General features: G+C 38.8%; 1 protein-coding gene across 2 annotated transcripts in view; it reads right to left on the bottom strand.

Annotated features, from left to right (window-relative positions):
* Window positions 1-1617: 1617 nt before the first annotated feature.
* LOC310896774 (uncharacterized protein) overlaps window positions 1618-18427 on the bottom strand; it is a 40246-nt gene continuing 23436 nt past the window's right edge. Inside the window, exons 8-11 of one of the 2 annotated variants that reach the window (XR_014581828.1) lie at window positions 14509-14669; window positions 8372-8428; window positions 7132-7221; window positions 1618-3023 (exon numbers count right to left, since the gene is read on the bottom strand). The gene's annotated coding sequence lies outside the window, so the exon portion shown is untranslated. Of the gene's footprint in view, window positions 3024-7131; window positions 7222-8371; window positions 8429-14508; window positions 14670-15068; window positions 17409-18427 lie in introns of those variants that run through there. The other variant, XM_083829534.1, reaches the window with a different exon arrangement.

Here is an 18427-nt window from a genome sequence, read left to right as displayed (position 1 = left end):
TGGCGAGAGAAGGGGCAAATGCTTTCCAGGGAAGTGTGCCACAGATGTAAAAGGCTGTGCATAATGTATTTTCATTGAAGCAACCTGGATTTACCAGTAACATTTCTGTCTGAACTAGTTTTGCATATGGTTGTTATGAGAAAAAAATTACTTTAAAAGGAAGAGATTTGAGAAAATAAAATATTGTTTTTCTGTTTATTTCAGCCTGTTTATTTCCTGAATTTGGCAGCTTTTTCTATATCGTCAGCAATGTAGTTTCCTAAATCCTCACAGGATTATTTTCTCCTATTGTCTGTTTGAGTCTTTCACATAGAAACAGGAAAGAGAAAAATGTTTTTATTTCTTAAAAAAAAAAATGTTCAAAGCTTGCAAAATACAAACAGCAAATTGTTGTTATTCTTGTCCTTCTTCCTCTCCTTCCTATAACCTATTACATTTTTATCACATTACATCTGCAGACTTTGTCTACATTTTATCCGCCATGCTGATATAGCTGTCTAGGTGAAGCTATGCTAGTATAATCCCCAGTGTAAACAGCTTTGCTCTACTTTAAGCATGGCTTTTCAATTTAACTTAAACCTCTTCTTAAGAGGCATAAACAGACCAAAAAAGCCACTCTGATATTGGATTAAGACTGATCACTTTGAGGTTTATTTGTATCCTACTCTCAAAACCTTTTGCATATAGACCAGACCATATCTGAAGCTCTTTGAGAGAAACCGTGTAAGTTTATACCACCTTCTTTGGCCAAGTATAAGCTTGCATTTGTCCATTTTCTGAGAAGAAACTATCTAACCATATTATATGATGTTTAGCCCAAGCTAATAAACATCACTGAGGCACAGAGCTTAATTGATTGTAAGTGTGAAAGCAGATATATATATTTTTCTAATCCTCTTGGAGTAAACACAATTAATGCTATTCATGATATAAAATATAGACATACCTGAAATCCCTAATTGATAGCTACAACAATCTTTAAAGGAACATCATCAGAGCAGAAAACTCTATGAGTTATAGCAGAAGATCCTTATGTCTAGCAGTAATTTATATCTCCTTGGAAATTGTGGACATAAAGCCATAGCATACAAGCACAGGACTCTGTACTGGACCTGATTCGAGTTCAGTGCACGTTGGATGCATCTGACTTCTTGGATTTGCTGTGCTCAAGTGCAACTGTCTACTAAGTCCAGTGTGGCTTACAAAAGACCTGATGCTTTTGAAGTAGCTAATGTTGCAACTCAGGCTGCACAGACCTGCTCCTGGGATGCTGGCAGCTTTGGGTAATTGGCTGAAATGTACCGGCTCTGGCTTCTGCTGCTCTCCACTCCTATTTTGCTCAAGTGTAAGTAACTACATAAACATATAAACAGTTCTGTTGGCCAGATTCACTAGAAAACTGTGCCGACTTCATGCTGTTCCGGAATAAAAGGATATAGAACATACCCATGATATCTGAGCTGCAGGTACACCTCTAATTATTGGTGAAAATGGGTCCAGAAAACATAGCAGAACCAAGTCATATACTCACTGTTTCTTTTGTATCCTAGCAAAATTCTTTTTTTTTTTTCTCAATAACATCCTGAACTGCCACATTTATTTATTTATTTATTTATTTATTTATTTATTTATTTATTTATTTATTTATTTTATTTATTTATTTTATTTTTGGCCTGAAAGCAGCAGGCCACTGTTTAAGTAACTGGGTAACTTAAGAGCTTGTCTCCTTGAAGGACCTGCAAGGACAAGCTACTGACTGTTTTCTGCCTGCTGCAAATGTACTTATTTACAAGTCACTCACCCCTGGCTTTTGTTTGACATCCCTAATAGAGTGGGACAACAGTTCTTGGAAAAGAAGTAGACTGCTGAATATATTCCAAATATTAAAGGTGGAAGAAGTTTTATTTCTCCTCAATCAAGACTACCAGGGAATTTGAACACAGAAAGTAAAACATAGCAAAGATCATAGCTTCTCTGCATGTGACCATGTGACAAAGCCTGGAAACTGAAACACAACCAATGTCTAGCTGTGGATATATACATTAAAATACATACTTGCTATACATGAAAATCTACATGTGATTCTGTGTGTTTTTACATGTATGGGTATAATTTTTAATATGCATTGTAGCTAGAGACGAAATTGGCTTTCAAAGCTGGGCTTAGAGCTGGCTAGCTAATCCAATGTGTTAGGGTACGATGTTTGTATGAAAGGTCTCTTCGCACGGAGCTGCCCTCCTAGTTCACAGGCTGTTTAGCCTTGATGACTTGGAAGAAATATGTTGTCGGTTGGATGCCTTGTCCTGTGCACAGCAGACGAAGCATTCTTCAGTTGTATCAAGGCTGCTTTTCTCCGCTGGGATTTAACAAGCTCGCGTGTTCACCCCAGGCATGTGTGAATAACCTGATTTTCAACCTACACGTTGTGTTGTATGTCAGGACGGTTCTTCCTTACAGATCTGCTCCTTCTTTCATTCATAGAAAACTTTCATTAATTTCAGCAGGACTGGGCTATGCTTTCAGTCCTGTGAGATAACTAAAATGACAATAAGGTAGCTTACTGCTGAAGTGTAATTACCATATCTATGACAAACGTTTTTAGCATATGACCCAGCATACCATATTTGGGCCTTGAGACAAAAACAGTGATCAGTTCTTTATAATGCATTATCTAACAGGGAGTAGAGATATGATGGATTTTAGGCACCAATGATATGGAGAGGTAACAACCTTTAATTAGGCTTCCCTTTGTTCACCTCATGTTTAACGAAGCAGCAAATTCACAGTTCAGTAGCAAATGAGAGCTAATCAAAAGAATAATACTCATTTGTTTAACTTGTGCTCATGTCTTTTTCAGATGAAAATCATTTATTATTATTTGCTTTTCACTTCTTTCACAAGAAGAAGAATAGATCTCGTAGATAAAAAGCCCCAAAACAAGTGTTCAGAACTGGCACCCTCTCAAAGCTTTCAGACTGAGAAAATCTTGTCTAAGATGTTGGAACCTCTTTGGTCTTTGTTTTCTGTGAGAAAAAGAAAGGGCCATTACCTTGTCTGATTATAAATCAACTGTTTTATTCCCTTAAAACAACTGGTTTGTATGCCATCTCCAGTGCAAGGTGACATAAAGAGGAAATATCTCTTCATGTGGCCAAGTGTCCCCTGCATGCTAGGGACCCAGCTGACAGCAAGCGTAAGCAACGCTGTTAGGAGAAAGAAAGCCACTACCTTCTCTCTCACAAAACACAACTTTCCTGCATCCTGGAAATATCAAAATGCTTTAACGGTCTCTCAGGACAATAACAGTGAGCCTACAAGAGCACTGCATATGGCATTCAGACATTCTGGGAATTTCTTTGGCATTCAGGTGGTACTAAACTAAACCACAAAATGACTTTTTTCCTATTCTAATGTTGCCCCTAACTACAGCTGAATATATGGATGAGGGCTTTTCACAACTTTGTATATGTTTCAGCAACCAGTTCTTTCAATTGCTGATTCTTACTAAGTATGCCCTTTTACCTTCTCTGTAAGAAATGAGAAGAATGCTATTTAGGATATTCTTATGTATAGAGTATCTAGTTACCTCAATAGCTCAAGCTCATTTTCAACTTTGGGATGTCTTACTTAACCCTCTCCACATTTGGTAAATATTCCACCAAACTATGTGTTTGTGTATGCAAACCCATGGTAAATCAAGTTAAATTTGTGGGATGTTTATGGTGGTATAACTGAAAAATAGAATCTATTCCTTCACGTGTAAGTAACACTGTTAAAAGAAAAAAAATCATGAAAATTGCTTAGAAATTGCTTTCTGACTTAAAATATCTATCATGGAGTTGCTTCTTGTTGCTTCTTGTTCAACACTGTAATATTCACAGCACAAAGGAAATGTATGGGAAGCAAAAGAGAACAGAAGAGTGGTTTACAGGAGCTGCTTTCAAAGCAGTTCTTACTATGTGCATCACCAGAGAAAGTTGCTGTTTTGAGTCAGCTCTGCACACTTTTAAGTGGTGATTGTATAGTTTTCTGAGCTCCATAGGTCTCTTTGAGCATAAATATCCTTTCTTAGGGACTAAACATGTGCATGTGCTCTTCTTGGCTCATTAGGCTGAGTTCTTGACTGGGGAAAAATATTCAGTGATGGCATCATTTAAATACCGTAGGCTGGAGAGCTTTGAAATGAGAATTCACTCACAGTAGACAACACAGATTTGTAACCTTCCTTATCCCCTTTTTATGGAAATGAAACAGAATGGTGACTCAAAATAATTAACACTAGAAAGTGAGGGCTGATTTCCAGTTAAGAAGCATGTGTTGATTCAGACCCGCTATTTTTTTTTCTTTGGGATTTCTTAGATTCACATTTATATTGTTGTAACTGCTATACTTAAGCTATACTCTTTGTGGCCTTGTTTCCTAAAGGTGGACATTTTCTTAAAATAAATAAAGAAATAGATAAGAGATTTCTAAGAACATGATTGCAGCTTAAGAGATATATTTCCCTTTAATGGTAATTGAATTTAAGCTCTTAGTATATAAGTGTTTAACTGAATTTGGGGAAATGGCACATACATCTGGAGAAGCTTCTTATCTATGAGGGTTGTGCTTGAATTATAGTAAAAGTTGTAAGCTTGTGACATTTAACTGTATTGGGTTTATGTGGCAAGGGTTTGGTAGCAGGGGGCTGCAGGGGTGTCCTCTGTGAGCACAGCACAGCAGCTGCCCCATGTCAGATCAGAGCCAGCTCCAGCCAGCTCCAAAAGGGACCTGCTGCTGGCCAGAGCCAAGCCAGGGAGCGATGCTGGCTGGGCCTCTGGGAGAGCAGACTGAAGAAAGGGGAAAAAACTGCTGCACAACAGCAGCTGGGAGAGAGGAGTGAGAAAGTGTGAGAGACCCAGCCCTGCAGGACCCCAAGGTCAGTGCAGCAGGAGGGCAGGAGGTGCTCCAGGCACGCGGCAGAAGTTCCCCTGCGGGCTGTGTAGAGGCCCCTGGTGGAGCAGGCTGTCCCCCTGCAGCCCATGGGTCCCACACGGAGCAGATCTCCACGCTGCAGCCCGTGGAGGAGCCCCCGGTGGAGCAGGTGGATGTGGCCTGGAGGAGGCTGCGGCCCATGGAGAGCCCCCGCAGGAGCAGGCCCCGGGCCGGAGCTGCAGCCCGTGGAGAGGAGCCCACGCAGGAGCAGGGGGTCTGGGGGGAGCTGCCGCCCGTGGGGGACCCGTGCTGGAGCAGTTTGCTCCTGGGGGATGGACCCCGTGGTACGGAGCCGTGTGGGAGCAGTTCTTGAAGAGCTGCTGCCTGTGGGCAGCCCCCGCAGGCTCAGTTCGGGAAGGACGGCATCCCGTGGGAGGGACCCCACGGGGAGCAGGGGCAGAGAGTGACCGTGAAGAAGCGTCAGAGGCCCACCACAGCCCCCATCCCCCCATTCCCTGTGACGCTGGGGGCAAGGAGGTGGAAGAGAGTGAATGGGGGGAAGGTGGTTTTAGTTTGCTTTTAGTTTAGAAACTACCACATTAATGTAAGACCAGCCAATATTACAGAAAACACATGGGAGAGGTGATCGTTACATTTTAGATGACTTAACAGACCTCTTCCACTCCTGCTGTCTATGATTCCATTATTTTTAGTATTCCCGTGAAATAGCTATAGTACTAGAAAGCTATTCTCCGCCTCAGCCTTTCCTTAAAATATTCCCTCAGGACACAATTCTCTCTGCCAAGAGGGACGAGGGCTTGCAGTATCAGTGCTACCAGGGGCAAACAGAGTGACAAGACACATTTAAGCTCACCAACCTGGCAAGCAAGAACCCAGACCTCATTAACGACATGGCATTGGCACATCTGAAAACAAGCCACTGCATTACTGATCACTGAGCCAACCCCTGACTGTTCAGACCCATAAGCCCTACTGCCTCCATACAGAAGCGCTTAAAGTCTTCATTACTGTGGTACCCCTGTACCATGAGTTATGTTCATTTCCTGATACTGTGCAAGGGTATTATGAACATCAGTTTGAGCCAGTTTTACTATCTTCAAATATTATTTAATCTAAGTCTTGAAAAAATGTATATTTAAGATAATACATATGCCACAAAGTTCCCTCTGAAAAAACAAAAGTTTGTTTTCATGCCACAGCCTAAAAGGGAAACACTATCTCTCCCCGCCCCCAACCCCAACCCCAAACTCATTTCATTGCATTTTATGTCCTTTGTGCTGCTTTAGGCCAGGTTCTTGTAGAAAGAAACTATTGAACTGTTATGTTTCTAGACAGTAACTTCCCATTGCCACAGCCTGCCTGGTCCATCAACCAGACTGTAGGGAGTGTGATGAGCAGGGCAAGACAGGACAGAGCTCCTGCTGTAGAGCTCCTGTTGTGTTTCTAATAGAGAACAGAAGATGGCCTGAGTCATGTAATTCAAAGTGGAGAGTCCATAGCTAACATTCCCATGTCCCTTTTGCACCCCACATACAATGGAGCCACAGTTTATCCTGTGATGAATATAAAAACTGGAATAAACAGGTCAATCTTGTTTATAAAGTATTTGAGGACATTCCAAGGGGAAAGTGTGACAGAATGGAAAAGAGCAGAATCTGTTTCATCCTGTATGTGTGCATAAATGTGAAGATGCATCAGAGGACTGACAATGTTGGTGTTAACAAACATTAGATTAGATTAGCATACAAAGACTTATGTCTTTCTTCTGGCCAGCAGAACAAGATCCCATAAAGACAGGAAAACACAGTGACAGAAGGCTGCATAAACCTCTGCCAGGTGTTCTTCCTACACCCAGGTACCTGTGGAATGCTTTTTTTCCACTTTCACAATGCCACCCTCAGTAATCCTTCTTCCCATTAGCCCTCTGTAAGGGTGGCAGTACAGAGATGCAAGCCAGCCCCAGACAGCACTGCTAGCATGACTTACTGCAGATGACAATAAAACATAGACCTATAGACTTGGGCAGAGAATTATACCACAGAGATTTCCCAACCTTGCACACCCAAATTACACCTTTTTCCCCTAGAACTGAGAGAAAATTGCTTTGAAACAGCAGAATGACTTGGAAGGGTTAGCTCTTTTCTTAACTGCAATTTGCTTTGTCAAACCTCCTGCTTTGCAGCAGGATTGTCATACCAGGCACTGTCATAACAAGTTGAGTTTGAAATGTGAGGTTTCTTCTAGGCCAGGTGTGTAGCTGAAGAGATGTTTGCCCTGAAGACAAATCTGAAGACAGAAAAGGAAAAAGTCAACCAAGCAGATCCATTTTCTTATGAATAATCAATTTTAAAAGCCGTTTATTAATTAATGTAATGAAAAAATCATTTTAAAAACTGGTTGTTTCTTATTTCAACCACTTCTACAATTAAAAAGGTGAAAACAGTAATTATATGGATATTTCATTTATTAACTAAAAATATGCAGCTCATGCCAATCACCCATCTCTACCTAACTCTCAATATTGCAAGCAAGCCATGCCTGACAGCCATTTGTAACTGAGCTGTCTTTATTTGCAGTTCCACATATATTGCTACGGAATTAGCCAGGCTACAGAATTTCCAGGCTTAAATTTCAGCAATTAAACACCCAAGCTTTACCTGAATCTACTCAGCTTCTGAATTTAAAAGGTATCAGCTTTTATTGCAAAGATCATAAATGTCGGATTCCACCAATACCATTTTTGCTTAGAGACCTCCTGGCCCAGTACCGACCCCCTGTAACCCCAGCTGGCTGGCACACTTTCATAACATCATGAGCTGAGTTTAGCACATCTGCTGGCACAGGGGGTTACCATAAAACTGCTGCCAGACCCTTTCTGAGAGCTACCCACACAACACAGTGTCATGTTAGCGTGTGACCAAAGGGAGGATGTGGCAGTATTAACTACACAAATACCTCCTTAATGAAATAAAACCTGAAATCTGTCACCAGTTTCTGAGAATTAAGCTTTCAAGGAAAACCTCTTAGCAGGTTCATTTCAAGACATCTACTCACAGCAAAAGGACATTGATAGTATCTCCTCGAACTAAGAGTGTTTCCATATACACTCTTATCATATCAAAAGTACATCATGATACATACTGGGTCATGTGGTCAGCCAGCAACTCATGTAAAAGGAGCTATGAGGAGGTATGACCAAGTTCACAAGTGAAATGCCTTTGCTTTCATTATCACAAATGTAATAATGCAACTATCCAATTTAAAAAAAAAGAAAAAGAAAAAGAAAAAACAAAGCAACATTTGATGCAACAGGAAAAGATTTATCTAATCAAATATTTAATCTGCACACATCAAAGTATTACACGCATGCACGACGCTTCTTATATTCTGTAATCATTTATGCCCTGTAAAACTTGACATTTAGAAAATAACTAACCTCTGTTATCCAGCCACAGGCACTTCACCAGTCATGAAAGGAGGAAGTTCACCAAGACTGAAATTAGTGAGACCAGGAGCAATACATGTGACAGGAAATGTATTAATGGCCAGAGATCTGGACAAATTTCAGTTTTACAAGTATCACTACATTTCCATTATGATGCCTTCAATGCCGTAGTCACATCAGCAGATAAAACATAATTAAGCATGGCACAAGGTTTAAATTTGAAACAATTCATACTTCTTCCTTGGACTGTCCTAAACAGGCATGAAAAACAATAAAATGCATGCTGTCCTTTTGCACTTCTTAAAAAATTGTAAGCTTCATTTTCATGAATAACATCTCAGCTTTTCCATGGGACACTTTTGTATTATGTTACATTTACTTGGGTAATAAGTTCCATATCTAGCACTACTCACACTTGGATTCCTGGTCTATGAGTTAGTATTTATTTTGAAGTGAATGCATTTTAGTTCCTCTGTTGCTCGTTAACTTCTTCATTTGGGGAAAACTGTTTTCACTAGACCTGTTCTTTGCATAGGCATCTCTCTCAGGCACAGTAAGCTTGCTTTGACTTCATTTAGCGCAAAGGACTTCAGCTATGGAGCTGAAGCTTAACTTCTCATAATGTATCTTTATTAGTTTTGTTCCAAATAGGAGTTACTGTCATCTGCAGGCTAAGTGCTTACGAAAAATGTTTTCTTTGGAAGCATTTTTTAATGGATCACAATATTTTTCCTATACTTGGTTTATATTTCTACTCTCTCTAGAATGGACTATGTATCTTACGGCCTGTCATAAGAAATCCAGTAATAACTCTTCGTGTGACTGATTGATTGCAAAAGACTCACAAAGCACAGTAATAATATAGAAAGTAATAATATAGAAAATAAATTTACGAACCTAGATGAATTGAAGGTAATAAAGAACAAAAAGAGTAAGATTATTTGACAAACTCAGCTGACATTCTACAATGCAATGTTGCTGTTCTGCTGTTCTGCTGTACTTTTATTTTTATTTCACAGTTGTCTTCATTCTCCTGTTATTTGTGGATCAGGCACATGGTAAGATGGCTGCTAGCGATCATATGTCTAATTTTCAGTATTATATTCTCACAGATTGCAGGATAAGAATTTGCAAACTGAGCTGTTTGTCTTTAAAAGCGTCCCTAGTTACAGGTTATTTAGTGTGATGATAGCTTCAGCCTACTTGTAGCCTCTGTCGGCATACGTTCCTGACTAGCGGCAGATTATGTTATGCTCTGCATTATGCTACGGCAGAAGAGCTACCTAATTTTCCCCTCCTGCTCTCCCTCCACAGCTGTCCGATCTATATAAAAATGATGGGGAAACAATGACCCAGTTGCAGTCTTCTCACGGTGTGACCAGCAATGCTGGCAGAAAGAAAATCCTGAGTATGGAACCTACTGACAGAGGGTACAATTTGTTTTGTAATATGGCCAATTTGCTGTCAGCCTTTGCATTAGGAATCTGTTTCTGAATATCTGGGTATAGTTGCCTGCTCGTCAGAAACTAAAAATAATTGCTTTAGGAGAGGGAACAGAATTTGCAAATATTTCTCCTTGACATCTGTGGTCTCGGATGCTACTGTAGCCAAATGGGGACTGTCAATCACCATTTGAAAAGATCCAGAAAATAACAGAGTTAAACCAACTCTTTTTTTTTTTTTTTTTTCATTCTGAAAAGCAGTATCATAGCTGGCTAAATAAGGTCTATGCTGAAGGAGAGGGGAGGGGAAGAGGGAGCATGTGCTTGTGTTGTAACATGACTCCTTACTCATCAGATGGCACCTATCATCATCACAACCACAGCCTTTCAGTGTGCTGGAATAAACTAATTATCTCACTGACAACTCAGGTTTTAATCCCCATTTGTAAGCATTTGTCATGAGCCTTGGTCAGCCAGTTTTTAAAGATTGCCATGAATTATATATTGCTCCCTTTTTAAGGCTGCCTAAATAAGGACAATTACAATGCCCTGGAATGGGTTTCAATAAACACATTTGTGCTGGCTGCTGCCAGACAATGCGAATAGGACAAAGCTTTTTACAGTGCTAATTGTAGACTTCTAATATTCACTTCTTTTAGAGCTGAAGACTTTATTCAATGCCCATGAAAATATGCAGGGAAAGATCCTCATCGTAATGTGAATCAATGGAGCCACACTTTTGAAAGGGTAAGATACTGGCCCCACGGAATTTATTGACTTCAGTAGAGTGCATCCAAGTTTACATCTCCCTTCATTCTTCTGCTCTGAATGTGCATTATATACACTTACTGGAGAGCAAATGAAAGCCAGGCTTCATCCCCCTTATCTCTAGGCACTTAACTGGGATGTTTCTAGGACCCTGGCTAGGACCCTTCAGTATCCTCAGTAAGGGAGTAGGTGATATTTGTCCTCAAAGACCTGGACAGGTGGAACAAAGGGCAGAACCAGTGGTAATGAATAAGATTGAAGGAGAATTAAAAGAAAAAAGAAAAGAAAAAGGGAAAATATCTTTGCAGTAAAAATTACTGTGGAATATGTGCCTGATGGAGTGATGTCTATGCTATCCAATAGTTACAGTCATTACATGATGCAGGGCATCATGGCAAAGAAAAAAAATATCTTATAATTAAGTAACTAAATGAAACAGTCCAAAATTCCCTCATTTTTCTAGTATCTGCTCAGATTGCACTGTACTATATGCTGTTAACAAATCAGTGAGGCAGTTTTCTTTATGGTATGCTTTGATACTTAATATATATCTTCGGGAAATACCTTCAGGAAAAGAGCTATTTTCTCCCTTGTCCACATTGTTTTGCAAATTAACAGCTTGAGCCAGATTCATCACTGGTGAAATTTTATTCACTTCAGGTGCATTAAATGGAGATACAATGCAAAGCAATTGGCTTAGGGGCTTTACATTCCAGATCTTCAGCAATCTTTCCATGTAGCACATGCTTTCTATGTGTTTAACACATATTTTTAGACACCTGGAAGGATAAACAAATAGTAGGCACAAGCTGCAGGTAAAGGCTGCAGCAGATTAAAGTGACATTAATTATCTGGGCATTACTTCCAACAAATCATCAATGTTCAGAAACAAAGGCTGTTCTGTATTTATACACTAATTTTGCATGACTGTTTCAGTGTTAAAAGTACCATTGCTTTTCTGGTTGCCTACCCAAGCTATCTATGTGACACTAAGTACTTTTAGTGAAAAAATATTCTAGTATATACAAAGCAGAAACAGTTAAACAAAAAAGAAGCGAATATCTTAACACTCCTTGCCATTCTAACATTTTTTCAGGTTGGAACAGGTTCTTCCTATTCACCTCTTAGCTGCTGTCAAGGGTAAGTGTTCTTTTCATTCAGTATCAGGTAACATGAAGGTATTTACATGTTTTTTATCCAGTCAGCTTTGATAAACAGACTATTTTATGGTATTCTTTTCTGTCCTTGAATATTTTTACAGTTATTTTCTATACTGCTTCCAGTTGTTCCTCAACTCTTTTGAAAATGTACACATCAAAAGTCTATCTACTTCATTTTTTTTTTCTCAGAGAGAAAAGAAATTGGGGGGTAGTTACATCTACTGACCAGGGTCATTTGCAGAGATGTCAAGTCCCTGAAAAGGAAGTCCCTGTCTGTAGTCCCTGGTTACCTATTCACACATCTTTCTAAAAGTTCATGTTTAACCATATGTTAGGTACAGTCTATAAATGTTTCATGCTTTCTATGATACAGCTCTCCCTGTGCTCTCAATGCCTTCCCCATTCCAAGTTACACTTCAAATTCCCTACTCCCAGATGATTTTATTCTTATTATTCATTATTTAAGTTGTTAATACTCATACTGTGAGTGTAAGTTGAGTTGGGTTACTGATGCATCTAGACAGATAGATGCTTGAGGGAGAGTGTAGAGTTGAAGGGGATGTTCAGAGTGTCATTCTATGTGACTGGCAAAGATGGTAGAGATCAGGAAAGGTAGTATCTGTGAGGATTTATTTGTTAGGAGTGGCGATGGCGGGCAGGGAAATACATGTTTTGCTTCGTCCGTACTGAATGTGATTTGTCAGAGGAGTACACATTAAAAAATGTGAGAGAGAAGGCAAAATTTCAATTTGCACAGAAAGGTTGTATCTGCAGTAATGCATAATGCAGGCACAGTTCAGTACCTGGAACTCATCCGCCCACAATGTCAACTGGCTCAGCAGTTGCTGCCAGGATTTTGACCTTGCCACTACTCCAGAAAATGGCCTGGGAACTAGCAGAGGTCAGGGACCACTCCCAAAGAGCATTTTAGATGAAACCATCCTGGCCTGAAAGGAAATTTAACATCATGGAAGTGGCTGATGACAGCTGGCCTTAAAAATAGTGTATTTTGTTTGTTGGTTTGTTTTTACAGATATAGCTAAGGAATTGTGTTTGGAGTAGACTGGTGCATTTATGAATACAGAGAACTTATAAGACATTTGGCAGCCAAAAGGCAGCCAAACCTCCCTGAGTCAATGAAATTATCCAACAATGAGATGCAGGGTGACCAGAGAAACCAAAGAGAGACAAGAAAATCTTCAGAGATCTTCAGACTGAATACTGACATTAGAAACATTTTAGCATGGGACAGCCTTCTAAGCAGTTTCCACAAGTTTGCATGACTGTACTCTTCACATCAGTAGTTTTCAGGGCACCCTTTATTTTGCTAGATGGAAATCTCGTCAGTAGTGATTTTGTCAGCTTCCAAGACATTGATGGAAATGTTGAAAAGCAGGATATATAAAGCAGAAATAGACACCTGTATGACTATTCTCTATTGACAGCTATTTTTGTGATCTGTCAGTTAGCCATCTCTTAATCTGCCATTATGCTTTACTGTTATTGTATGGTACTGTGTACTTTGAATAAGTGTCAAGCAACATGAAGCCATTCACCCTACACGGGTCCAAATAAAGCTACACAACTGTTTTCTCAAACAATCATAGTCTTCTCGAAGTATCACTTCAAATTCTTTGAGAAAAACTACTTTTCAGAAAACGATCTTCACCAACTATAGTCCTTATCTTTCACTCTTTTCCAGCTGAATCTTATGTCAGCGGTGTCACTCCCTCTCACCCAGGATTTGTATCACTATCCAGCCTGTGGTTACTCAAGTATTCCTACTTGCCTTTAATAAATAGTAGTATTACACTAACACTTTAATAGTTTCATGAAGTTGTAGCAGTTTTTCTGGAAGTTACAAGGAAAAAGCATCACGCAAGATATATGAGGAACCAATTCTTCAAGAACTCTTTGATGTAAGAAAAAAAAATATCAAAAAACTACCCCTAGAATATGTTGTTTGATACTCTTTTTGGTTTCAGTTTGGCTGGTGGGTGAATAAAGGACTTAATCTTTCGTAAATGATTCAGACTCATGGTTCACCTTTCCAAATTTAGAAAAGAAGTATATACATAGCAATTCTGCATTTTCTTTATCATTAATACTTTGATCATGTCCAAGTGCTTTACCATTTGAAATTCCAGTTCTTACTGCTTTTCATCCAGGTTGCTAGTTTTACTACACAATGGTTGGTCTCCTCCTTATCACATCAATATATTTTGGTCATATCTCCTTCAGTTTGACTCTACGTTGTATTTGTATTCTAATGAGATTTGACACCCTAGTTGTGACTTGAAGAGCATCCTGTTTTTACAAGTCTTTCCCACTGGAAAATCATCCAGCACTCTAAACTGAAAACTTCTATCATACAAGCAAAGTTTTCTGCCTCCTCCCTTTACTTGTTCACTTTCCAAGGTCCCAGCAGCATTGCACTGTATTTTTTACAGATTAAAAATCTTGAGATAATCCACTGTCAGAAACACATGAAAAGGTCAGAATTATTAGAAAAGCAACTATGTGATGGTTTGAAGCAAAAGACAGAACAGATGCTGATCTACAGAGGTAAAAACCTTCAAAAGTAAATATTAGATACTTAAGTAGTGACCCTAAGACATGTTCATTACACAATTAGATTGCATGCATGGTATCTGAATAGCAGAATGTGCAATCTAATTGGTATAGACCGGAATTACATTGCTCTTTCATGTTTAAGAAACATGCCAGGTAAGCAGAAAACACTAGCTCCCTTTTTTACCTTTGTTTTGGTTAGCAGATTCATTGACATTTTCCTAAATAGGAAATGGACCAGGGTTGTATTTGAACACATGGTTTCCTTTCTGGTTGTGAGTACTATCGCCATGACCAAGCTCATTCAGCTTTTTGCAGCTGTGAGAAAATTGTAAAAAAACATTTTTCCTATAGGAAAACAAAACAAAATAAGAACAACATTAAAAAAAAGCACCCTAGATCATTGCTGAATAACAAGGAGATAGATCTCCATGCTGTACTAATGTTTTGACTTCCCTGGTATCTGAAATACTTCTGAAAATGTTTTCAGGAATCTGACATGAGGTGCCAGCAAAACTGGCTCTGCCAGCGGTTGTGTTTATAATCGACGAAAGTCAGCAAGATTGCATGAGTTTCAATGACTGGAGAATAAAACTTCACATATATATCATGAGTGCTCAAAAGTTACAGAATATTTAAAATCCATTAGCTACAATTATCTTACTTGATAATTTCTACATGCGTAAACAGAAAGTACATATTTTTAAGGATTTTTTTTTTCTTTCTGATTGTCTTAATGTTGCAAAATTTAAAATCTGTAATTGTTGGTGGGGGGGGGTGCTGATACATTCCAGACTGTGAGCTGTTGTTGCCCCCAAAGGCAAAGTTCTTCTATAAGCTTCAGCATCTCTAGGACCTTTTTTCCCCCCAAACAAAAATGCCAGAGACATCGAAGTGAGATACCATAAAGGTGACAAATTTGATGTTATCTGAATTGCTAGGAAACTGTTCAGAATGCAAAAATCTTCACAAGGTATACATTTCAGCCCTTACATTTCTATACTTGTTGCATGAATTGTTAGGATATAAGATGATAATAAGCTAATTTAAAAGCTTATCCGAACACAGTATCTTGATCCTGAAAGTTAGCTGCATGTCTCATCAAATTTCCTCTGCCTTCTTTTCCAAAATTATTGAAATGAGAATAGTATATTGTAATATGTTGAACATCTGATCACAGCAGATTACCTCATATTAAGAGAAGCACAAAACAACATTTTTTTTTCTGCTTGGGAGGGCTTTTTTAATGCTTGTATTTTGCCTAGGTCCAAGACTTAATTAGATCTGGAAAATAGCACTTATATTTTCCTTTAATTATGCCTATGCCACCCATCCCTATTTTTTTCCCCTGTGTTATAAATACCTATGATGATCTGATCAGTCAATTTGCAGAACTAAAATGTCTGCAAAGGACCAGAATCACTCACAGCCACACAACTCTATTTCCAACACCGGACAGCAGGGTGAGTGCAAGCATTTGGCATGTAAACAAGACCTCTGTGTTTATACACATACTGTAAGTATTAGGTGCTAGTGAGCTGTTTCTAGCAGACATAGAACATCCGGATACTATTATATGTGGGAAAAAAATCGGGTTGATGGCTTACTTGGAATTAATGGTCACCCCTTCTCATCTATACAGGATGATGCAAATGTCTTGTAGCTTTTGTAGTTTTGAGGTCGCTAAGACTATTTCAAAGCCATAAGAAAGATCATACAACTTCACAAACAAAGGAATATGAAGCCAAAGAGGTCCACTGACCAAATGCGCCTCAGGCTTCATATAGGCACAGACATATATTTCTATACAAAGTCAGCATACAAATGTTGCCTTTGAATTGTGAGGAAAAAATTGGGGAGCTATCTGAACTTTAGAAGTGTCATCCCTTGTTTAAAAATAGCAATTCATTGATATCATAAAATAATTCTTTAGACACTTTGGACATGAAATGAACTTCAACATGAACTTCAACACTTGTACTTTTGATCTTTTCTGATTTAGCTCATAATGGCTACTGTGGAAGAAAGGATATTGACTGGTCTGGAAACCCACTGTTCTGAGCACCTTCTCTACAAAACAGAAAAAGTATTCCTTATTAGTAACTGAATTCAGCACAGTTTTATCAACTGGCATATCTCTAGAGCCAGACAAATAAAAGACAACAAAGAAATAATGAAGAAATACACTTATGAAGTTCTTAGAAAATGAAACTTCTATGTACTAGCCTTGCCTGCTTCATCTATATTGCAGTAAGTGTCGAAGTATGCTTCTAATATACTATCTACATAACTGTTATAACTCAGAAAGGCTATAAAAGGAAACAGATAATGTATGCCTTTCCATCATCATTTTATTTAGATAAAGCTAACCTGGTTTTATTACATTTTGTTTTAAATGACCCATTTTTTTTGTCAGGGTGACCACTACCATTTATGTTTTAGAATAATCACCCCTGTGACTTCACTGGCACTTTATTGTTAATACACAGGTAAAATGCAGTCATCTTTGACACAGAAAAGGCCGGCTACCTTCCAAAAAATCTCTGCTGAGAATGTCCAGACTAATCTGTACAGTAGCTCCAACAGCAGCCAGCAAATTCAGAATAAAACCAGGCAAGATAGCTGGAAACCAGCCAGGTGGCAGTCCTAATTTACACATAAGCAGCAGCTCTTACATTTAATAAACCAGCATAGCTCCATGGCCCTGTGCCGACATACATTAGGTGAAAGCCCACACATCCATTTTTTTTCAGTGTTAGCTCTCTTTTTCAGGTCTACTGGCTTCCAGAGAGCATATGCGGTGCCCACCAGCTTGACGAAAGCACGCCTTATCCACAAACAGCCAGCAATGCTGCCCTGCTCATTGCACAGCAATGTACGCCATTCGTAATGGGGTCACTTGGCTTCTCCACGCCGTAAAGACAGATTTCACAGTAGTACTGCGATGCTCTGTTGCTCTCTGAAGAAGCATCCATTTAGGAGCTAACGGTTCTAATCCCAAACTCAGTCACAGATTAAGCAGCTGAGTCTTTCCCCATAAAGGCCTCAGACTTATAATTTTATGTTTAAAAAAGGTGAACTGCTGTACTAGAAATAAAAAAAAAAAAAACGATATTACTGTTCGAGGTCATCATAGACTAAATAAGTCATAGAACATGCCACAAATAATAGAACAACACCATATGCAAAGCTATGATTTGGACTTTTCCTGGAGTTAGGAAAAAAAATAATTAAATTGATTTCCATTGTCTTCTAGAACACTACCAGGATGCTGCTCAGATGCATCTTATGTTTTCATGTCTGCTATTTTCTCCTATTGCTGCTCTCAAAAAAAAAACCAACAGCAATAGGTAAAACAAAGCAAAACAAAAAAATATGAATGACTAAGACACTGAGTGGCAAATATTATTTCACATTTTCTAAAGGTTTCTTTTGTGGACATAATACATTTATTCAGCTATATCTAGATAAACTAAGGTTAAATGAATAATGAGCATTTGTTCTCTCTCCAGCAGGAAATGCTAAAGAAACAATTTGCTAGAAGACAATTACCGGGGTGATGCTAGGTGTCCTCTTCTTGTCATGACAGAAGAGATAAGAAAACAAGAGTTACATTTTATGGATTTTTTTCTAAGCATTCTTCACATTCCTCTACCTGCCACTGACAATGACATTAGTAGGCTGATCAGCATTCCTTTAATGAGCAAACAGATGGCTGGCTTTTAAAAATCTCAACCCTTCTGTGTTTGGATCAGGATCAGATTCAGTGCTGACACCGTGATTTCAATGGTCACTAAGATAATGGAAAAGTGGAAAACATTTTCTAATAGTACCATTTCTTTTCTGAAAGGCTGTGCCTCTTTAAGTAGTCACAATGTTTGACATCCAAAGTTGTCACACAATGGTAATGAGCTTAGATTTAATTATCATTAAAGTGCTATGGCTCTGGGAAACATCTCCTGTGTTGGTCTCTGGAAGACCAAACAATTGTATAATTATGACTGTGCCATGCCTCATTCACAAACAGTAGGATTGTATCTTGTGAATAATCCAATCAGTGTATTTACTCACAGGGTAAACCACTACCATTTGTTTATCGTATGTAT

This window comes from Anser anser (genome assembly GCF_964211835.1).
Source record: "Anser anser genome assembly, chromosome: 3".
In the NCBI taxonomy this organism is placed as follows: domain Eukaryota; kingdom Metazoa; phylum Chordata; class Aves; order Anseriformes; family Anatidae; genus Anser; species Anser anser.
This window is presented reverse-complemented; position numbering and strand designations above follow the sequence as displayed.